This window comes from Marmota monax, unplaced genomic scaffold, assembly GCF_021218885.2.
Source record: "Marmota monax isolate L192 unplaced genomic scaffold, Marmota_monax_Labrador192_F-V1.1 WCK01_AAM20220418_F8-fsc00127, whole genome shotgun sequence".
In the NCBI taxonomy this organism is placed as follows: Eukaryota; Metazoa; Chordata; class Mammalia; order Rodentia; family Sciuridae; genus Marmota; species Marmota monax.
The window spans coordinates 4559072-4576196 of record NW_026692894.1 but is presented as its reverse complement, the minus strand read 5'-3'; the positions used below and the strand labels follow the sequence as shown (position 1 = coordinate 4576196).

Genomic DNA, 17125 nt, shown 5'->3' with positions numbered 1-17125 from the left:
CTTCCTCCAGTCACCGTCACCAATAAACCCCAAACAGGAGGGAGGCAGCTCCGTGTGGCCAGCAGCCCCGCCCACTTGCTCCTTGACCCCGCCCATCTGCTCATGGGCCACGCTCACTTGCTCCCCCTGGGCAGGTGAGGCATCACAGGTGGTAGCGAAGCAAAATACACAGCAGCCAGGACTCAGTTCTGGCTCAGTCACCAACCATCACGGGACCCCAAGAAAGCCACTCTCCCCCTGCGACCTTCTGTCGTCATATTTGCAAACCATCGGGGAAGGGTTGGTTGTGAAGAGTGACAATTTGAGCTCTAAAATAGAATTCAAAAGGAATAAAGATAAACGTGACCCTTGCTTCCAGAGGGTGACTGGGCTTATAAGAAAGCCTGGACACCGATATGGGCAGGAGAGGGGCTGTGGGGACGGGGCTGCAGGTACAAGGGCAGAGTGGGCGGAATGGCCTCAGCTTGGGGGAGGGAGCGTGTTCACAGTGGAGGAGCCTGCAGCGCTCCTGGGCTTCCAGAGCTCCAGCGACCTCACCACTGTCCGCTGTTGGTGCCATGATGTCATGGCTCCAAGGGATGAAAGGTGGCCAGGATTAGGTCTGTTGGCAACTGTGGCCGCTCCCTCCCCCTAGGCCCATCTTGTTGTTTTTTGGGTCTCAGCTCTGGGGTGGCCAGTGTATGTGGGGATCAGAACAGGGGAGGTGCTGAGCAGGGCTGGGCTGAGCCTGAAGAAGGGACTGGAAAAAAAACGGAATCAACTCCCCAGCGACTTACAGCACCTCGGGGCTCCGTCAGGCACACCAGGCTGCCTACCCAGCTGAGGACCAGGTTTTACAATCTGGAATTGGTGGTCAATGTGTCCTGGTCTGAAGGTACCACCTGGTGATGGCATGGGCTGTGTGGGAACCCAGGGAGTGTGCGTGTGTGTGGGGGTGGGTGGGTGGTAAGGTTCCTGCCCTTCTTCCCAGACACCTGAAGCCTGTCATCTCTGGGAGAGAGACTAGTGATTCCAGGTACTCCCTGAAAAAGTGTCAATCATCACCCTCCAAGCTATGCATCTGCTCAACAGCTGGAGAGAAATCTTGAGACCCCAACCACATCCAGACCAGCAAGTCGGGGGGGTCACAAACAGACTATGGAAGGAGACTTAGAAGGAGCTGGTGTTTATTGTGCAACTACTATGTGCCGGCCAGTGCAGAACACACTCCTATTTCATCTTTCTTAATCCTCAAAGCAATTCTGTAGAAAGAGAAAATTCACATCATTTCTCATGGAGGGGAAGTTGGACTGAGAATGGAGGGCTTTCGCCAAGTCTCCCAGCAAGCCTGGGGCTGAGCTCACTGTGGAACTTGGGGTCTTTCTCCTATGCCCTGCTGGTCCATGAGTCCACCCCAGATGAGCACAGAAGCCCAGTCTTCAACTGGGCTCTTCTAAGAGCCGGTCCTTGCCATGAGGATTCATTTGCAGGTGATACATGAAGGAAATGCTCACTTCAGAATCCAGCAAGACAGCGGGTGAGGCAGGGTGGGCCCAAAGAAGGAAGCCATCAAGGGGGGCATCCGGGCAAGGCCCTGGCTGCAGCCGAGGCTGCTGGGAAGTCCAGGTTGAAAAGACACCTCCGGTGGCTCCTGCTTGGGGCCCAGGCTGCTGGCCCTTTACAGTCACCTGGGGGCGTGTGGGGGGAAAGGAATGCAAAATCTCAGTGCTTCCAGCCCTCCCTATGATGAGGTGGCCCCTATGCTGGGATGGGTCCTGGGGCCAACGGTCAGCCACAAAGCTCTGGAGGTGGGGAGGAGCACACAGAGCGGTTAAAAGGGTCCAAGGAGATCTCCCTGGAGGGGCAGAAGGAGCACTGAGCTGTTGAGAGCCACAGCCGAAGGGGCCCCAGCAAATTTCCAGCTGCCAGCAAACTTCCAGCTGCCGGCTGATGATTGGCTCACAGCGGCCCCAGCAACATCTAGCTGATTGGCTCCTCTGCGGTGATGCTCATTGGGCTGTTTCCCTGCCCTTTCAGACCACGGAGCTGCTCATTGGGGGACTTTTTTGGCTCCGCCCTTGTGACCCAGCCAATCGGCCTCAAGAGCAGGAGGATTGTGGGAGGTGGAGAGAGGCTTGGGTTGGAGAGAGAGGCTTGTGGGAAGCCGGTGGTGGCAGTTGGGGCTCTGAGGGTTTTTCCTGAGAGGCTGTTTTGTTTGGCGTGTGTGGTTCTAAAAATAAAGTTAGTTTCTTTTGACAAGTGGCTCCTGATTGTGCCCAGCCACACTGCGGCATTTGGTGGCTAGTACGGGGAGCGACTGAGGGTAAGTGATAAGGTAAACTGCTCGCCCCTGAGGGCAGGGCGAGAGGATGGGTAGCCATTTTAAGATTCCTCTTTTGTTTGGATTCACTTTTGTTTTAAGTTGCCTGTCCCTGGAGATGAGTGAGACGGAAGAAAAACCGCTCACATCTGAGGAAAAACTATTTGCGTCTGAGGAACAGATAGGGAGAAAGGCTATAATGATTTTTTGTTGTTCCATTTTTATTTCATTCTATCTCGGTTTTGTTTGGTGTTATCTTGTTGGGTTGTATTATAGTAGAAATATGGGATCAGAAATTAGTAAAAAACAAACCGAAAGAGTGTTAAGTAAATTGTTAGAGGAAGGAGGCATCTCAGTAAAATCAAGAGCAGTCAGGGCATATGTTGATACAATACAAAAATGTAGCCCATGGCTTTTTAAGGAGGAGTTGTTAAATATATCACAATGGAACCATCATGGTGAAGATTTAAAAAGAATAGAAAAGAAAAGCCCAGGGACTCTGCCAGTTGGCACATTGCCATTGTGGACGTTCATATCTTGTTTGCTTAGTCCAAAGCCTTCAGTTCAGACAATGGTAGAGGAAGGAGAAGACATATTGATTCAAGTAAAAGAGAAGGTCTCTCAAGTTAGTCAGACAGAGGAAATGATTCAAGTAAAAGAGAAGGCTTCTCGAGCTAGTCAGAGAAAGAAAGTGTAAAACAGAAAAAGCCATCAGGGGGAAAGTTACAACAGGAGACTGCTACTAACACCTTTCTATCACCAGAGGGTGTAAGTGTCCAACCAACAGCACCACCTCTATAGGAGACTGCTACTAACACCTTTCTATCACCAGAGGACGTAAGTGTCCAACTAACAAGGCCACCTCCATATGCTGGGAGGTCCCCAACCCCCGCAGTTGATAGTTGGGATCCTGAGACAAGATCTCAAATATTAACATGCCCTGTATTTGAGGCAGGAGGGCAGCGATTTTACCAAGTTTTAAATTTCAAAACAGTGAAGCAGCTAAAAGAGGCTGCAACAACCTATGGTCCTCAAGCACCCTTCACTGTAAGCATGGTCGAATCCATTAACAACTTGAACATGACGCCAGCAGATTGGGCTAATATGTGTAAAGCTGTGCTAAATGGAGGACAATACCTGTTATGGAAGGTTGCCAATGAGGAATTTTGCAAGGAGACGGCTAGGCGAAACGTAGCAGCTGGTTATCCTCAGAGAAATCTAGATATGTTGTTGGGAAAGGGACCTTATGAGGATCAGCAGCAACAAATTGCATATGATCCTGGTGTATATGCACAAATTGCTGTAGATGCAATTAAGGCATGGAAGACTTTACAAGGACATGGAGGTTTACAAGGTCAATTATCTAAGGTAATACAAGGAGTTAATGAACTTTATGCTGAATTTGTAGATAGGCTTATTCAAACAGCTACCAGAGTTTTTGGGAATACAGAACAAGCAATGCCATTACTAAAACACCTGGCTTATGAGCAAGCGAATCGTTGGTGCAGAGATATCATTAGACCATGGAAACATGAAGATTTAAACACATATATTAAATTATGTAGAGACATTAATGAACAAGAGCAAGTCGTGGCAGCTGCAGTAAAACAGGTTTTAGATGCCAGAGACATTAATGAACAAGGGCAAATTGTGGCAGCTGCAGTAAAACAGGCTTTAGATGCCAGGCCAAGAACATGCTACAATTGTGAACAAACAGGACATTTTAAAAGGAATTGCCCCATTGGAGGAGGGTTTAACAAAACTAGGTATCAAAGGAGTAGAATACCAGGTATTTGCCCACGATGCCGTAGAGGGAGACATTGGGCTAATGAATGCCGTTCTCAAACCACCATAGAGGGTACTCCATTATCAAAGAATGAACAAGGACCAGGTGTTTATCCACGATATCGTGGAGAAAGGCATCGGGCTCCATTGCCAAAAAATGGACAGGGGCCCCAAACCACAAGTATACGGAGCACTGGAGGAACCCAGCAACCCCATCAGGGTAGTGCCCAGGACACATTGTCCATCAGATCCCTCATCAGACAAACCAGAGAGAGCGCAGGGTTGGACATCTGTGCCTCCGCCAGAGCAGTACTAACTCCAGAGATGGGAGTTCAAATCATTCCCACAGGGGTGAAAGGACCTCTTCCCAAAGGAACAGTAGGCTTATTATTGGGACGCAGCTCTTCTACTCTAAAAGGACTTATGATAAGTCCTGGGGTAATTGATCCCGATTATGAAGGTGAAATAAAAATTATAGCCAGTTCTCCAAAGGGTATATCAGTAATTTCACCAGGAGATAGAATAGCACAGTTACTAATAATACCCAGCCTACATGATAAATTTTCCAGTCGTACTGTAGAAACAGGTTCCAAGGGATTAGGCTCCACAGGTGTAGATTGGGCTATGCTTTCTTTAAATTTAGATTCTCGCCCCATGCTAAAACTAAATATTCAAGGACATGAATTTAATGGGCTACTGGATACAGGTGCAGACCTTAGCATCATCTCTCGTCAAGAATGGCCAAAACATTGGCCATTACAACAAGCCACTCAAACGCTTCGAGGCCTAGGAGTGGCGACTAATCCCCATAGAAGTGCAATGGTATTAGATTGGAAGGATCCTGAAGGATGTGAAGGAACTATACAGCCATATGTATTGGATCATCTTCCTGTAAATTTATGGGGACGAGATGTCCTAGATCAATTAGGTTTGACATTAACAAATAACATCAACCAAAATGAACCCACTATTATGACTACACAAGGTTTTAGGAAAGGAAAAAGATTAGAAAAACAAGAACAAGGTATAGCAGCACCAATACAAATAGATCAAGGAACAGACAGACATGGGTTGGATTTTCAGAAAGGGCCACTGAGACAATCAAAATTACTTGGAAATCAGAAAGACCAGTATGGGTTCCTCAGTGGCCCCTGACTAAAGAAAAGATACAAGCAGCCCATGACCTGGTCAAACAACAATTAGCGGAAGGACATATACAACCTTCTGTATCTCCCCATAATACTCCCATTTTTGTCATCAAAAAGAAATCTGGTAAATGGAGATTATTGCAAGATTTAAGAGCCATTAATAATGAGATGGTTATTATGGGACCTGCTCAATCGGGGATTCCTCAGTTGTCTGCTTTGCCAAAAACCTGGTATGTTTTAGTTATAGATATTAAAGATTGTTTTTTTTCAATTCCAATTCATCCTGAGGATAGTCCACGTTTTGCATTTACTATCCCTGCACTGAATCATGAAGGTCCTGATCAGAGATAAGAATGGAAAGTACTCCCTCAAGGGATGGCTAACAGCCCAACTATGTGTCAAATCTATGTTAACAAAGTAATCCAGCCACTTAGAAATCAAAATCCTGAACTACAAATATTTCACTATATGGATGATGTATTATTAGCACACAAAGATAAAAACACATTGCTAGAATGTTATGCCACACTTACAAACTTATTAAAAAATTATAATCTAGAGATAACAATAGATAAAGTACAATTAAATTTTCCAATTAATTATTTAGGAGTTCTATTATCCTCAACCATGGTCCGTCCACCAAAAATTCAAATACGAGTAGATCAACTCAAATCACTTAATGACTTTCAAAAGTTATTAGGAGACATAAATTGGATAAGGCCTTATTTAGGTATACCAACAGGAGAGTTGGGACCTTTATTTGATATCCTAAAAGGTCCATCAGATCCAAATTCACCCCAAATGTTAACGCCTGAAGCAAGAAAGGCATTAAAAATCATTGAAACATATATGGAAAATATACATTTGGATAGAATTGATATAAGTTTGCCTTTATTATTTATTGTACTACCAACAAAAAATATTCCTACAGGAGTATTTTGGCAAGAAGGTCCATTATTATGGATACATTTATCTTATTCTCCTAACACTATTCTTACTAGGTATCCTGATGCTGTAGGACAATTAATACTCAAAGGAATAAAAGCAGCAAAGGGAGTGTTTGGAATTTCTCCCAATAAAATTATTACTCCATATACTATGAATCAAATTGATGAGTTAGCTAATGAGTTAAATACTTGGGCAATAATCATGTGCAAATCTAATGTTTCATTTGATAACCACTTACCATCTAATCCTTTATTGTCTTTTTGGTCATCGCATCCTGTAATTTTTCCAAAAATGACAAGAAAAACACCTATCATGAATGCTCCAAATATATTCACTGATGGGTCAAATAATGGTACAGCAGCAATAGTTACACCTGATCAAACTTTTACATTTTTAGTACCCAAACAATCAGCTCAAAAGGTAGAGCTTAATGCAGTATTACAAGCTTTTGTGATGTTTAAAGATTCTGTATTTAATTTATTTTCCGATAGTCAGTATATAGTTAACGCTATAGTATCCCTTGAAGATGCTGGTAGGATTTCCCCTTCCTCTACTGTTTTCTCTTTGCTTTCCACTATACAAAGTCTAATCTGGGACAGAAAAGATCCATTCTTTATAGGACATATCAGGGCACATACAGGATTGCCTGGAGCCCTTAGTTTGGGCAATGATTTAGCAGATAAAACTACACATGACATACATATTTTCTCTACACTAGAAGAAGCTACAAATTTTCATAAAAAGTTCCTTGTCAATGCTAATACTTTACAAAAGCGTTTTAAAATAACTAAGGAACAAGCTAGGCAAATAATAAAACAATGTCAAAATTGTGTGACCTTTTTACCACAAGTTAATCTTGGAGTCAATCCTAGAGGATTGATACCTAACCATATTTGGCAGATGGACGTCACACACTTGCCAGAATTTGGAAAATTAAAATATTTGCATGTTACAGTTGATACTTCTTCTGGATTTTTGATGGGCTCCCTTCATGCCAGAGAAAAAACTAAAGATGTTATAGCTCATTGCTTACAAAATTTTGCCACTGTGGGGATGTTCCAAAACAGTCAAAAACAGATAATGCCCCTGGTTATACTTCTACCTCTTTTAAACAATTTTGCTCATCATTTGGCATTACTCATATAACAGGAATCCTATTCAATCCACAGGGACAAGGCATAGTTGAAAGAGCTCATCAAACTATTAAAATGTACTTATTAAAGCAAAAAGACGGAATTGGGAAGGGGTATATATTTCCCAAAGATAAACTTAAAATAACCCTTTTTACTCTAAACTTTTAAAATTTGGATTCATCAGGACTTAGTGCTGCGGAAAGGCATATGTGTCCAAAAAATGTGCATAAGCCCAAGGTACTTTGGAAGGATATTCTAACAGGATAATGGAAAGGTCCTGACCTAGTAATTGTCTGGAGTCGGGGGTCTGTTTGTGTGTTTCCACAGGGAGAACAGCAGCCGATTTGGATTCCAGAGAGATTAACTAAAGCGATTTCTACAGACCAAAAAGAAGATGATTTGACTCAAGTCCATAACAGCTGATATCCAAAACTCCAGTTTGGCTATCCTTACATCTGCAATAGAACCAGGATGCTTTTTTCAATATCAATTTTATTATTGCCCTTTCCCACATTCTATTTTGTTTTTTGAGCTCATAGAGACCTAAGTTAATGTTTTGCTGATCAGTTCTATTTTTTGACTACAGAGTTTTTAAACATTGCAATGGACATTTCACCTGTATAATGTTATAAGGCCTTTACTATTAGGTTATGTGTTGTATGTATTATATGTGTGCACACTTGTGTTTTGTGTTATATGTTTGAATGTACGTATGTCCATATATCATATATGATTAGCGCTCATGAAAAAATGGATCCAATTTTTTTTTATATTCACGTGATTTAAATGGTTTAATTTAAATTGGGTAAACAACTGTTGAGGATTGTTTTAATATGTGAACAAAAAAGGAGGTTAACAGATCTGTTTGTTTACTTTTACCTTTCCTTTTCATTATATTTAATAATTCTCTTAAAGATAATATAAATTGTTAAGAAAATTGTTTTCTTTTAGTGCCTTCTGGAATGTTACATAATTTTTTCTTTAGCCATTATTGCCAGAATTCCTATCTTCATCCCAGTGCTGGTGAAGTCAAAGATAAAACCAATCTACAGCTTCTGCGATAGCCATCACTGAACTGCTTGCAGAACTTGCCTGGACACATTGTGAACTCACCTGTGTGCATTGTGAACTATCTGTTGGTGCAGCAACTTGTGGTAGTGTTGGGGTATTTTTGCTGATGATGTCATCGGTGGTACAATTTTTCCAAAAGGAGCCGTCAATTGGCTTGGTATATCTTCCTCCCTTCTGCTTGTCATGATCGTCCAGCTAAAATTTGGGGGCCAACAGAGGTGAGGCAAAGAACCTCACCCCCCCACTAGTACAAAGACCTCTCCACAGGTGTGGCTGTATACTGGACCGATAGTCAGTGATGGGTAAGATCCAATTGCAATGGTACCAACCTAACGGGTAAGGACCATATGTTCTATTGGACAACCTAAGGCAGGCACAGTCCCTAAGCCACATGCTTTTTGTTTAAACAGAGAGGGGGACTGAGCTGTGAGTCCAGAGGTGCCTGGTCAGACCCTGGGTCCTGCCATTGATTTCCTCTGTGCAATCCAAGGGCTCTGCCATCCCCTTTGAAATGGGGGATTGGACTAGATTCCTTGGTTCGTTCATTCAGTGACCACGCCCTGTGCACTTAGAGCATCCCAGGTATCCTCCCGGTGCTGGGGAGACTTCAAGGAACAAAAGAGACAAGGATCTCTGCCTCACAGAGTTCACATTTTAGTGTGAAAAGCTGATAGAGACTAAAGAAATAATTAAGTTATCTATTAAATTGTATAAATGCCTTAAAAAGCAATACAGAATAAGAGGGGGTAGGAAAAGCTGGATTGGGGCCAAGTTTACAATTTTAAATAGGATTCCTAGAGAGTGACATTGAAGGAGGTGAGTGAGCTCTGTAGATACCAGGTGGGGCGGGGAGACTTGCCAGGGGGAACAGACAGTGCAAAGGCCCTGTGGTTGGAGATCACCCTTGTGTTGGAGGCCAGGGCAGCTGAAATGGAGAGAACCAGGAGAGGCAGGGAAGGGCCAGGTTGCACAGAGCTGGCAGCCTCGTGGTGGGGGCTTGCACGTTTACCTGAGGTGAAATGAGCAGCACTTCCAGCAGAGGAGAGAGATGACCTAACCATGTTTTCAAAGAATCTCTGTGGCCTCGGTGTTGAGAACTGGCTGCGGGAGCACTGGGAAGATCCCTACTATGTGGAGCCACAGATCACCAGAGGCTGGTTGGACAACAAGCCAGGGTCCGACCTTCAGCTCACTCCTGACCCTCTTCTAACCACCTGGGGGTACACCCCTTCTGAGGGCCCAGACTCCACCCCTCTCTCCAGCCCTTTAGAAGAAGCACCCCAAGTTCCTACCCACCTTCCTGGAGGTGGGGTAACGATGACAGTGCCAGATTCCAATACTCAGTCCTCATCTGCACATCCAAAGTAGGCTTGGGCATGTTTACCCTTGGCCCAGGCTCAAGTCTCAAGACAAACTGGGCCACACGGGGCGCCCACAGTTGACCCTGCTGCAGCCTGCTGCTGTCCCGAGCCGTGAGCCTCGGGCTCCAGGGAGCTTCCCTGTCTGCTCTGCCCCTCCCCCATCCCTCTAAGCTGCCCCAACATCTACTACTGTCCTTTCCATCACTGGAAGGAGCTGGACACACACCTGTAATTCCAGCAGCTTGGGAGGCCGAGGCAGGAGGATCATAAGTTCAAAGCCAGCCTCAGCAACAGCGAGGCCCTAAACAGCTCAGTGAGACCCTGTCTCTAAATAAAATACAAATAGGGCTGGACATGGGGCTCAGTGGTCGAGTGCCCCTGAGTTCAATCCCCAGTGCTGATGACTACCCCCAAAAAAGAACTGTAAGGTGTCTTAGAGGGGCTCTGCCCAGTCTTTCCTCTTTACATATGGGGAAACTGAGGCCCAGAGAAAATCAGCAGCTTAAGAAGGCCAAGGAGTTTCTTGAGACCAGCCTCGTTTAGGGAGGCCCACCCCTCCCCATCCAGCGGTTCCCGCTGCACTGAGCATCTGTCCTACTCCTGTTTATAGGAACACCGAGCCGGGGACCCCGTGGCTCTGCTATAAGTGTCCTGTGACTTCATCCTCAGGGCCTCAGTTTCCTTAGCTCTAAAATGGACTTTTAAAATTTCGTTCTAATTGGAAACGAAACCAGTTAACACCTGAGAACATACAGATTGTAAGCCCGCCCAGACCCGGATCTCAGCAGCTGCCAACGAATGAGAAAAAATCTTTCAACAGCGCAAGAGAAATCAACGCAGCCCAAGCCAAGGTCGCCGGCGGGGTGGGGGGAGCAGGAACGCAGGCTCCTCAATTCCGCAGCTCTGCCGTCTGGGTTAGCTGGCGGAGCTCAGTCCAGCAGCCACTGGCAGAACGAGACACACCCTTCAACCTGGTCAGTTCTCGAACATTTGCAAATCAATCTCAATGAAAGCACAAATGGAGAAAATCAATTTGCACTAATATGGTTATCTGGGATGCACAAAAAAATTAGAAAAAATCCAAAGCGGTCATTCAGTCATTCCACTCACAGATGAAGGACTAGCCTCCCATACGATAGCAGGAGCCACTCCCTGGATGCATCTCTCTTTCTGCCTTAACAAGAACCTCAGCAGGTTACATGGTGGCCACAGATAGATATTCCAGGTCCCAGCATCTCTTGCAATAGTGTGGCCTTGTGACCAAGTTTTAGTTAATGGACTATAAACAGAAAAGTCATATGTGACAAAACAATTCATAGGTAACATACATTACAGAGAGAGAGAGAGAGAGAGAGAGAGAGAGAGAGAGAGTGTATGCCCCTCCTGATCCCCTCTTTCTTTCAGCTACCTGGAATGCAAATGTCATAGTTTGAGTTTCAGCAGCCATCCTGGGCCATTGTGGGGAAGCTGCCCGTTGAGATTGGCAGAGTGACACACAAGAAGAAGCCTGTGTTTCCTTGTTCTCGCGGGATCATTGCTTTGGCTCCAGATGGCCTAGTAACCTGGGGTGTTTATGTCATTGTTAATTTGAGTTTTCTACTATTAATAGTTATATCCAAGTCTAAGTGATACAAACACACAGGGAGAAAATGTTCAGCGGAAAACACAAACGTGTTTTTTTATTTTTCATGGATTACAGTTAGGTGAGCTATATGTTGGAAGAACAATTGTGGCCAGGTGGAGAATCATCGGTGACACAGGGATGCTGTCGATTGGATTTTCCCCAGTAAATCAGTTTAGGAGCTGAATCAGTCAGAACAGGGTATGTTGTGCTGAGGTGACGAGTAACTCCTTAATCTCAGGGGTTTAAAACAACTCCACTCCCGCTCACTCTTCGTGTTCATTGTGAGTGGGCAGGAAGGAGGTCATCCTAGTCAACGGGCCATCAGGAGGACAGAGAAGCTAGGCCAGAGGGAAGAGACTGGAGTCAGGAGTTCAAAGCTCTCACCTGGAATGCACTCTTTTTCTGCTGGCAGCTCACTGACCAGACCCAGCTCTAGGACACCCTGCCCACGTGGAGGAGGACAGGTGCAATCCTACCACTGTCCCAGAAGGGGAAACTTGGCTTCAGTTGCACTAATGACAACCACAGATGCAGATGAACAGAATTTAATAGCATAAACATTTGTGAAATGATGTTTAGAAGTTGTCTTTCTGGGGAGGGGGGAGTCCTGCTGTGTGTGGTGGTGCACACCTGTAATCTCACTACTCTGGAGGCTGAGGCAGGAGGATTACAAGTTTGAGGCCAGCCTCAGGAACTTAGTGAGACCTTGTCTCCAAATAAAATACAAAGAAGGGTTGGGGGTGATGCCTCAGTGGTCAAGAACCCTGGGTTCCATCCCTGAGCCCTGGGAAACATGGTCACAGGCAGCATCCACAAGCCTTTGGGAAGCTCCTGATTGGACAGAACCAGAGGGAGCCCCCCTTCCCCCCGCCCGCAGGCAGAATCTGAAGGGGTTAGTGTGGGCACCAGAGGATAAATGTAAGGAACAGGATGGGAGCTCCCTTGCCTGTTCCCTGAGAAAGGGAGTTGGGGGTGGGTGCAGCCCAGGGCTGGGCTGCTCTAAGCCTGTATTAAAGACCCTCCTGGCCAGGCGCTGTGGTGCACCCTGTAATTTCAGTGGCTTGGGAGGCTGAGGCGAGAGGATTGTAGGTTTTAAGGGCTGGGGCTGGGGCTCAGTGGTTAAGCACCCCTAGGTTCAATTTTTTGGGTGCCTTTAAAAAAAGACCCTCTGTACCCTCCAGCAGGGCCTCAGGGACACAGTCTACCTTGGTGCAGGCCTGGGTAAGCCACTCCCACCCAACCCCAGCCTCAGGGCACTCCAGGGCCTGGCTAGTAGGCTGCACTCTGGCTGGAGGGGCGCACCTTAGCGGCTTCCCAGGGGTCGTGCGGCCACTCGCTCTGCTCTGCTGCAGCCCAGGACGGTGGTGGGGACTTAACTCAGGCTTCCTGAGCTCTGGTTCCACTCATCCTAGATCCTCCGTGCTCAGCGCTGTCCAGAAGTCCCCCATTGCTCAGAGCAGACAGCCTGGCACAAGGGGACCATGCAGATGAGCAAACCAGCCACTGGGGCTTCATAAACGTGTTGGAACCGGAGCAGGGGCATTCGCCCGGTGCTCTGCAGTCTGCGGCTCATCCCAGTGGCTGGTGGTCCCCCCTCCCGTGTCCACTGAGTCTGAATCAGCTGTCTCTACTCCTCCAGGAGCTGTTGACTAGAGTGGGGGTCTCCACGGCGGGAGGGCATTGCATCAGAACCCCCCAGTGCTCAAACGCTCCTCCTACGAAGTGGACATCGGCCCACCTTCTGGCCGCCCCACATCCAGACTCCTGACCTCTGAGCAGAATCTCCTGTATGTGACTCCGGCCAGGAGGCACAGTGACAGCCCGGCTGGAGAGCAGAGGGGTGCAGATGGGCCCCTTCCCTGACCTCGCAGCTGGGCCCAGGCACACAGGCCCTCTCGGCCAGTACCGTGCTTTTGCCCGGGATTTTCTCTCTTACACTAAAGTTGACGACTTTCCTGGTACACAGGTTTATGTCACCACTACCACAGTCAGTGTTTTAGTGAGTGTTGTAACCCTGTGACCAAAAACCCTGACAACAGTGAGAAGTCAGAAGAGGGAAAGTTTTTTTTTTTTTTTTTCCAATTTTTTTTTGAAAGAGAGAGAATTTTTTTTTAATATTTATTTTTTAGTTTTATTTTTTGGCGGACACAACATCTTTGTTTGTATGTGGTGCTGAGGATCGAACCCGGGCCGTACGCATGCCAGGCGAACGCGCTACCGCTTGAGCCACATCCCCAGCCCAGAAGAGGGAAGTTGATCATGTTCCCAGTTTCAGAGGTTCAGTCCACGGTTGGCCGGCGCCAAGGTCAGGCCCGAGGTCAGGAGAGCATCATGGTGGAAGGAAGGGTGTGGGAGGAAAGCTGCTCCAGCTCAGGAACCCAGGAAGGAGGGCGGGAGGGAGGGAGAGAGAGAGAGAGAGAGAGAGAGAGAGAGAAAACACAAGCCCTATTCACCAGGGGAAACCAACCCCAAGGGCAGGACCCAGGCCCCCCCACCCCACCCTCCCCAGTGGTCCTTTGGAGTTATTACCCACCTAATGGATTAAAGGTCGGATCAGGTCACAGCTGTCCTGGTCGGGTCACCTCTGCACATCCCTGCGTGGTGTCACACAGCCGCCCTCAGGGGACACCTCATAGTCAAGCTGTAACAATTAGGACAGTGAAGCACTTTGTCACCCCAAGTCCCCCTTCACTATCCCTTTCTTTGCCCAGGATCCTGACCTGCAGGGAACAATACAGAGAAGTGGGGACTGACCCATCCTTCACACTGGACGGTGCCCAGAGCTGGCGGGTCAGCGTGCCCTAGCTGGGCCCCCTGGGCGTCCCTCCTTGCTGCCTTCTGGCCACTTCCCCAGCCTGCTTCTTGGCCTTCAGGTCAATTCCAGGCCATTCCCGGGCCTACTTTACAGAACCCGGTCCCCGCCCTGCCCCACGGTCCCCTCTTCCTGGAGCTGGGCACAGCTTTCCTGTTTTTTTACATTCCCAAGCCCTGAACCCGGATGCACCAGGTGGGCAGGGGCTAAGGGCAGGAAATGGACGTGAACACGGCGGGGAGAAAGGGAGCTGGGGGACGTCCTGGGAAGGACGGACCTGCCTCTGGGTCACTCCCTGGGGACTGTCCCCTTGGCCGTCATTTGAGGGGTCATTTGAAGAGGGCGCTGTCAGAACTAGGGCTTGCCCAGCCCCCCCTCCAGCAGCTCCATACCACTCGCCCCCCCCTCCCCCCTCTGGGTCTCCGTGGTCCCCACCGTCCCCACGAGGCCAGGGACCGCACCAGCCGCCTGGAGCCCTCTGGGAGCATCTGGGGGAGGGGGATTATTCTCAACGTGGCCCCCCGCAGGCTGGAGCTGGGGGCCTTGTGGGGATGGCGGGCGGGGGCGACCGCCCAGCTCCTCCTTCCTCCAGGTTGGCAGGAAGGTTTCCATGGAAACAGCAGCTCAAGCATCTCCAGAGATTTGGGGAAAAACTGACTCTAAAAAATCACCATCTTCGTTTGGGGGATGGGGAGGGACAAGGTAGCTTGGAGGAGAGAGAGGAGCCTCCGGGGACAGGGTCCTGGGCGAGGCCCCCATCCCTCCCCTACCAGCTCCCCGCACCCACCTTGTGCTCTGTCTGCCCCTCCTGCCCCAGAAAGAGGTCTGCCGTGCTGTCCCCACACACCACAGAAGGCCCCCTCCTCCCCCTCCCTCCTCCCCCTCCCCCCCTCCCCCATGGGGACCCAAGCCCCGTCTTCCTCTCCCTTAGATCCTCAGCGCCCTCCCCCTCTGTGGCAGCCGGCCTCTGCTCACAGTCCATGCAGCCTTGGGGGAGGAGGGGACACAGGCGTGGGGACTCTTGCTGGGGAGTTAATCAAAGTGTCTGCGACTTCTCATGTTCCTGTCCCCTCCCCGGGGAGAGTGGAGAGGGTGAGGACCAGGCTGCCTTTGACCGCTGGAGAGGCAGCATCAGACACGCCGGCCCCAGGCGAGCACAGACAGGAAACCAACCCAACGTCGCCTCGAAAATGACTTTTCCCACAGTTTTCCTCCCTGGATGGGGTCCCCGATCTCTGCCAAGAATCTCCCCAAATTCCTGGCACTTGAGTGGCTCTTCTGGGAAAAGGAGCTCACTTCTCTTCTTTCCACACCCAGACCTGCTGCCCCACGGAAGGCGTCCACTCCTTTGCCCCTTCCTCTGCTCATTCAGTCACTGAACAATGGTGTGTTTATTTCGTGCCAGGTGGTTAGTTCTCAGCGCTGGGGACAAGGGCCTGCCTTGGGGGAGTGGGTGGAGCATTTGGAAACAGACAAAAATCCCATCCTTTGTGGAGCTTACTCTTTGGTGGGGGGAGAGAAAACAAACATATAAGTAAAATTCGTCATTTTAAATATAATGAAATGTCCTGGAGAAAAGGAAAGCAGGAAGAGAGCTAGAAACTGTGTTGGGAGGGGGGTTACCAATTTCAAATAAGGAAGGGTCTTGGTGAAAGGTGATGTTTGATAATGAACTGCAGGAGGAGATGGGGTGAGCCATGCAGATTTCTGAGGAAAGAGCACTCCCTAGGAAGCACATGCAAAGGCCCTGTGGCCCAGGGTGTTCCTGAGCTGTGCAAGCAGCAAGGGGACTTGTGTGACTGGACTGGAATGAGCCAAAGGAGAGCAAGTGTCATTGAAGTGAGAGGTAACGGGGTGAGTGGGTGTGTAGTGGGGTGCTCTGGGGTTGGCGGGCCATCCTGAGCTCAGGTGGGAAGGACTACAAAGACATCCTTAGCCTTCCCACGCTCTGATCCCCCTGATGAAGAAGCAGGACCTTGTCACCTGGGGCACTTGGGACCCTGCTTAGTTCTCCATATCCCCCTCCCCACTTGAAGCTGGACTCTGACAGCCCAGTATGAGTGTGTCCAGAGGGGCTGGGGGCTGTCCTAAGGCCACACAGTCCAGCCTCCCATCCCCCAGGGCCTCTGCCCTTTACCCCGCCCCCGTGGCCCCTGGCATGGCCCCGCTGGGCGCTGGCACAGTCTGTATAATTATGGTGATGATTTCCCAACACGCGGCTTTCCCTTCCCTTATCACCTCCCAGTGCGAAATAAACCGTTCAATAATTAATTGACAAAGATGAACCTGTTGTCCTCCGCCGGGCTGGGAGGGAGGGGGTGGCCACAGCCTCCGCAGACAAATGATGTGAGAAGTAATTGCCCTGCGAGAGGAGGAGAGAGGGACCAAGATCAGATTCACAAGGTCCCTTCCCAGAGCCCACGAACCGGGCGGCGGCCACTGCTGGGATTTACGTTGCTAATTCATCACTAATTAATGTTCCAAGTTGGGCCTGGGAAGAGGGGGAGTAAACGCAGAGATGCAGAGGCTTGGAGCCGAGGGGCAGGAGGGGACAGACAGGCCACAGTGAGCCGCCTCAGGGGAGGCGGGGAGGGAGCGCGGGGAGGAGCCCGCGGATTCCAGGTGTGGTCCCCAGCTTCCTGAGTGGCGGGGATGGGTCATCCTGGGCCTCAGTTTTGGAGTCTACATAATGGAGTTGGGAAACTCTCTCCAGAGGTCCTTCTAGATCTGATATTGCCGTCAGTCCTGATTTCAAACTAGTTCTGGATGAGGTGTGTGTGTGTGTGTGTGTGTGTGTGTGTGTGTCTGTCTGTCTACGTGGCCTCCGTCGCCAACACCCTGACCCAGGCCATCACCGTCTCTTGTCTGCATTATTACATCTGCTTCCACTCCCCACCCCCTCCACCATAGTCTATTTTCAGAGAAGCCGGAGGGATCCTTTAGA

The 17125-nt window shown here is 48.7% G+C and overlaps 1 long non-coding RNA gene across 1 annotated transcript; it reads right to left on the bottom strand.

Annotated features, from left to right (window-relative positions):
- Positions 1-13515: 13515 nt before the first annotated feature.
- Positions 13516-14236, bottom strand: LOC124096684 (uncharacterized). Its single transcript, XR_006852982.2, has 3 exons — positions 14090-14236; positions 13903-14010; positions 13516-13729 (listed from the first exon to the last, which is right to left on the bottom strand). It is a non-coding gene; the product is annotated as an uncharacterized LOC124096684 (long non-coding RNA).
- Positions 14237-17125: the final 2889 nt, after the last annotated feature.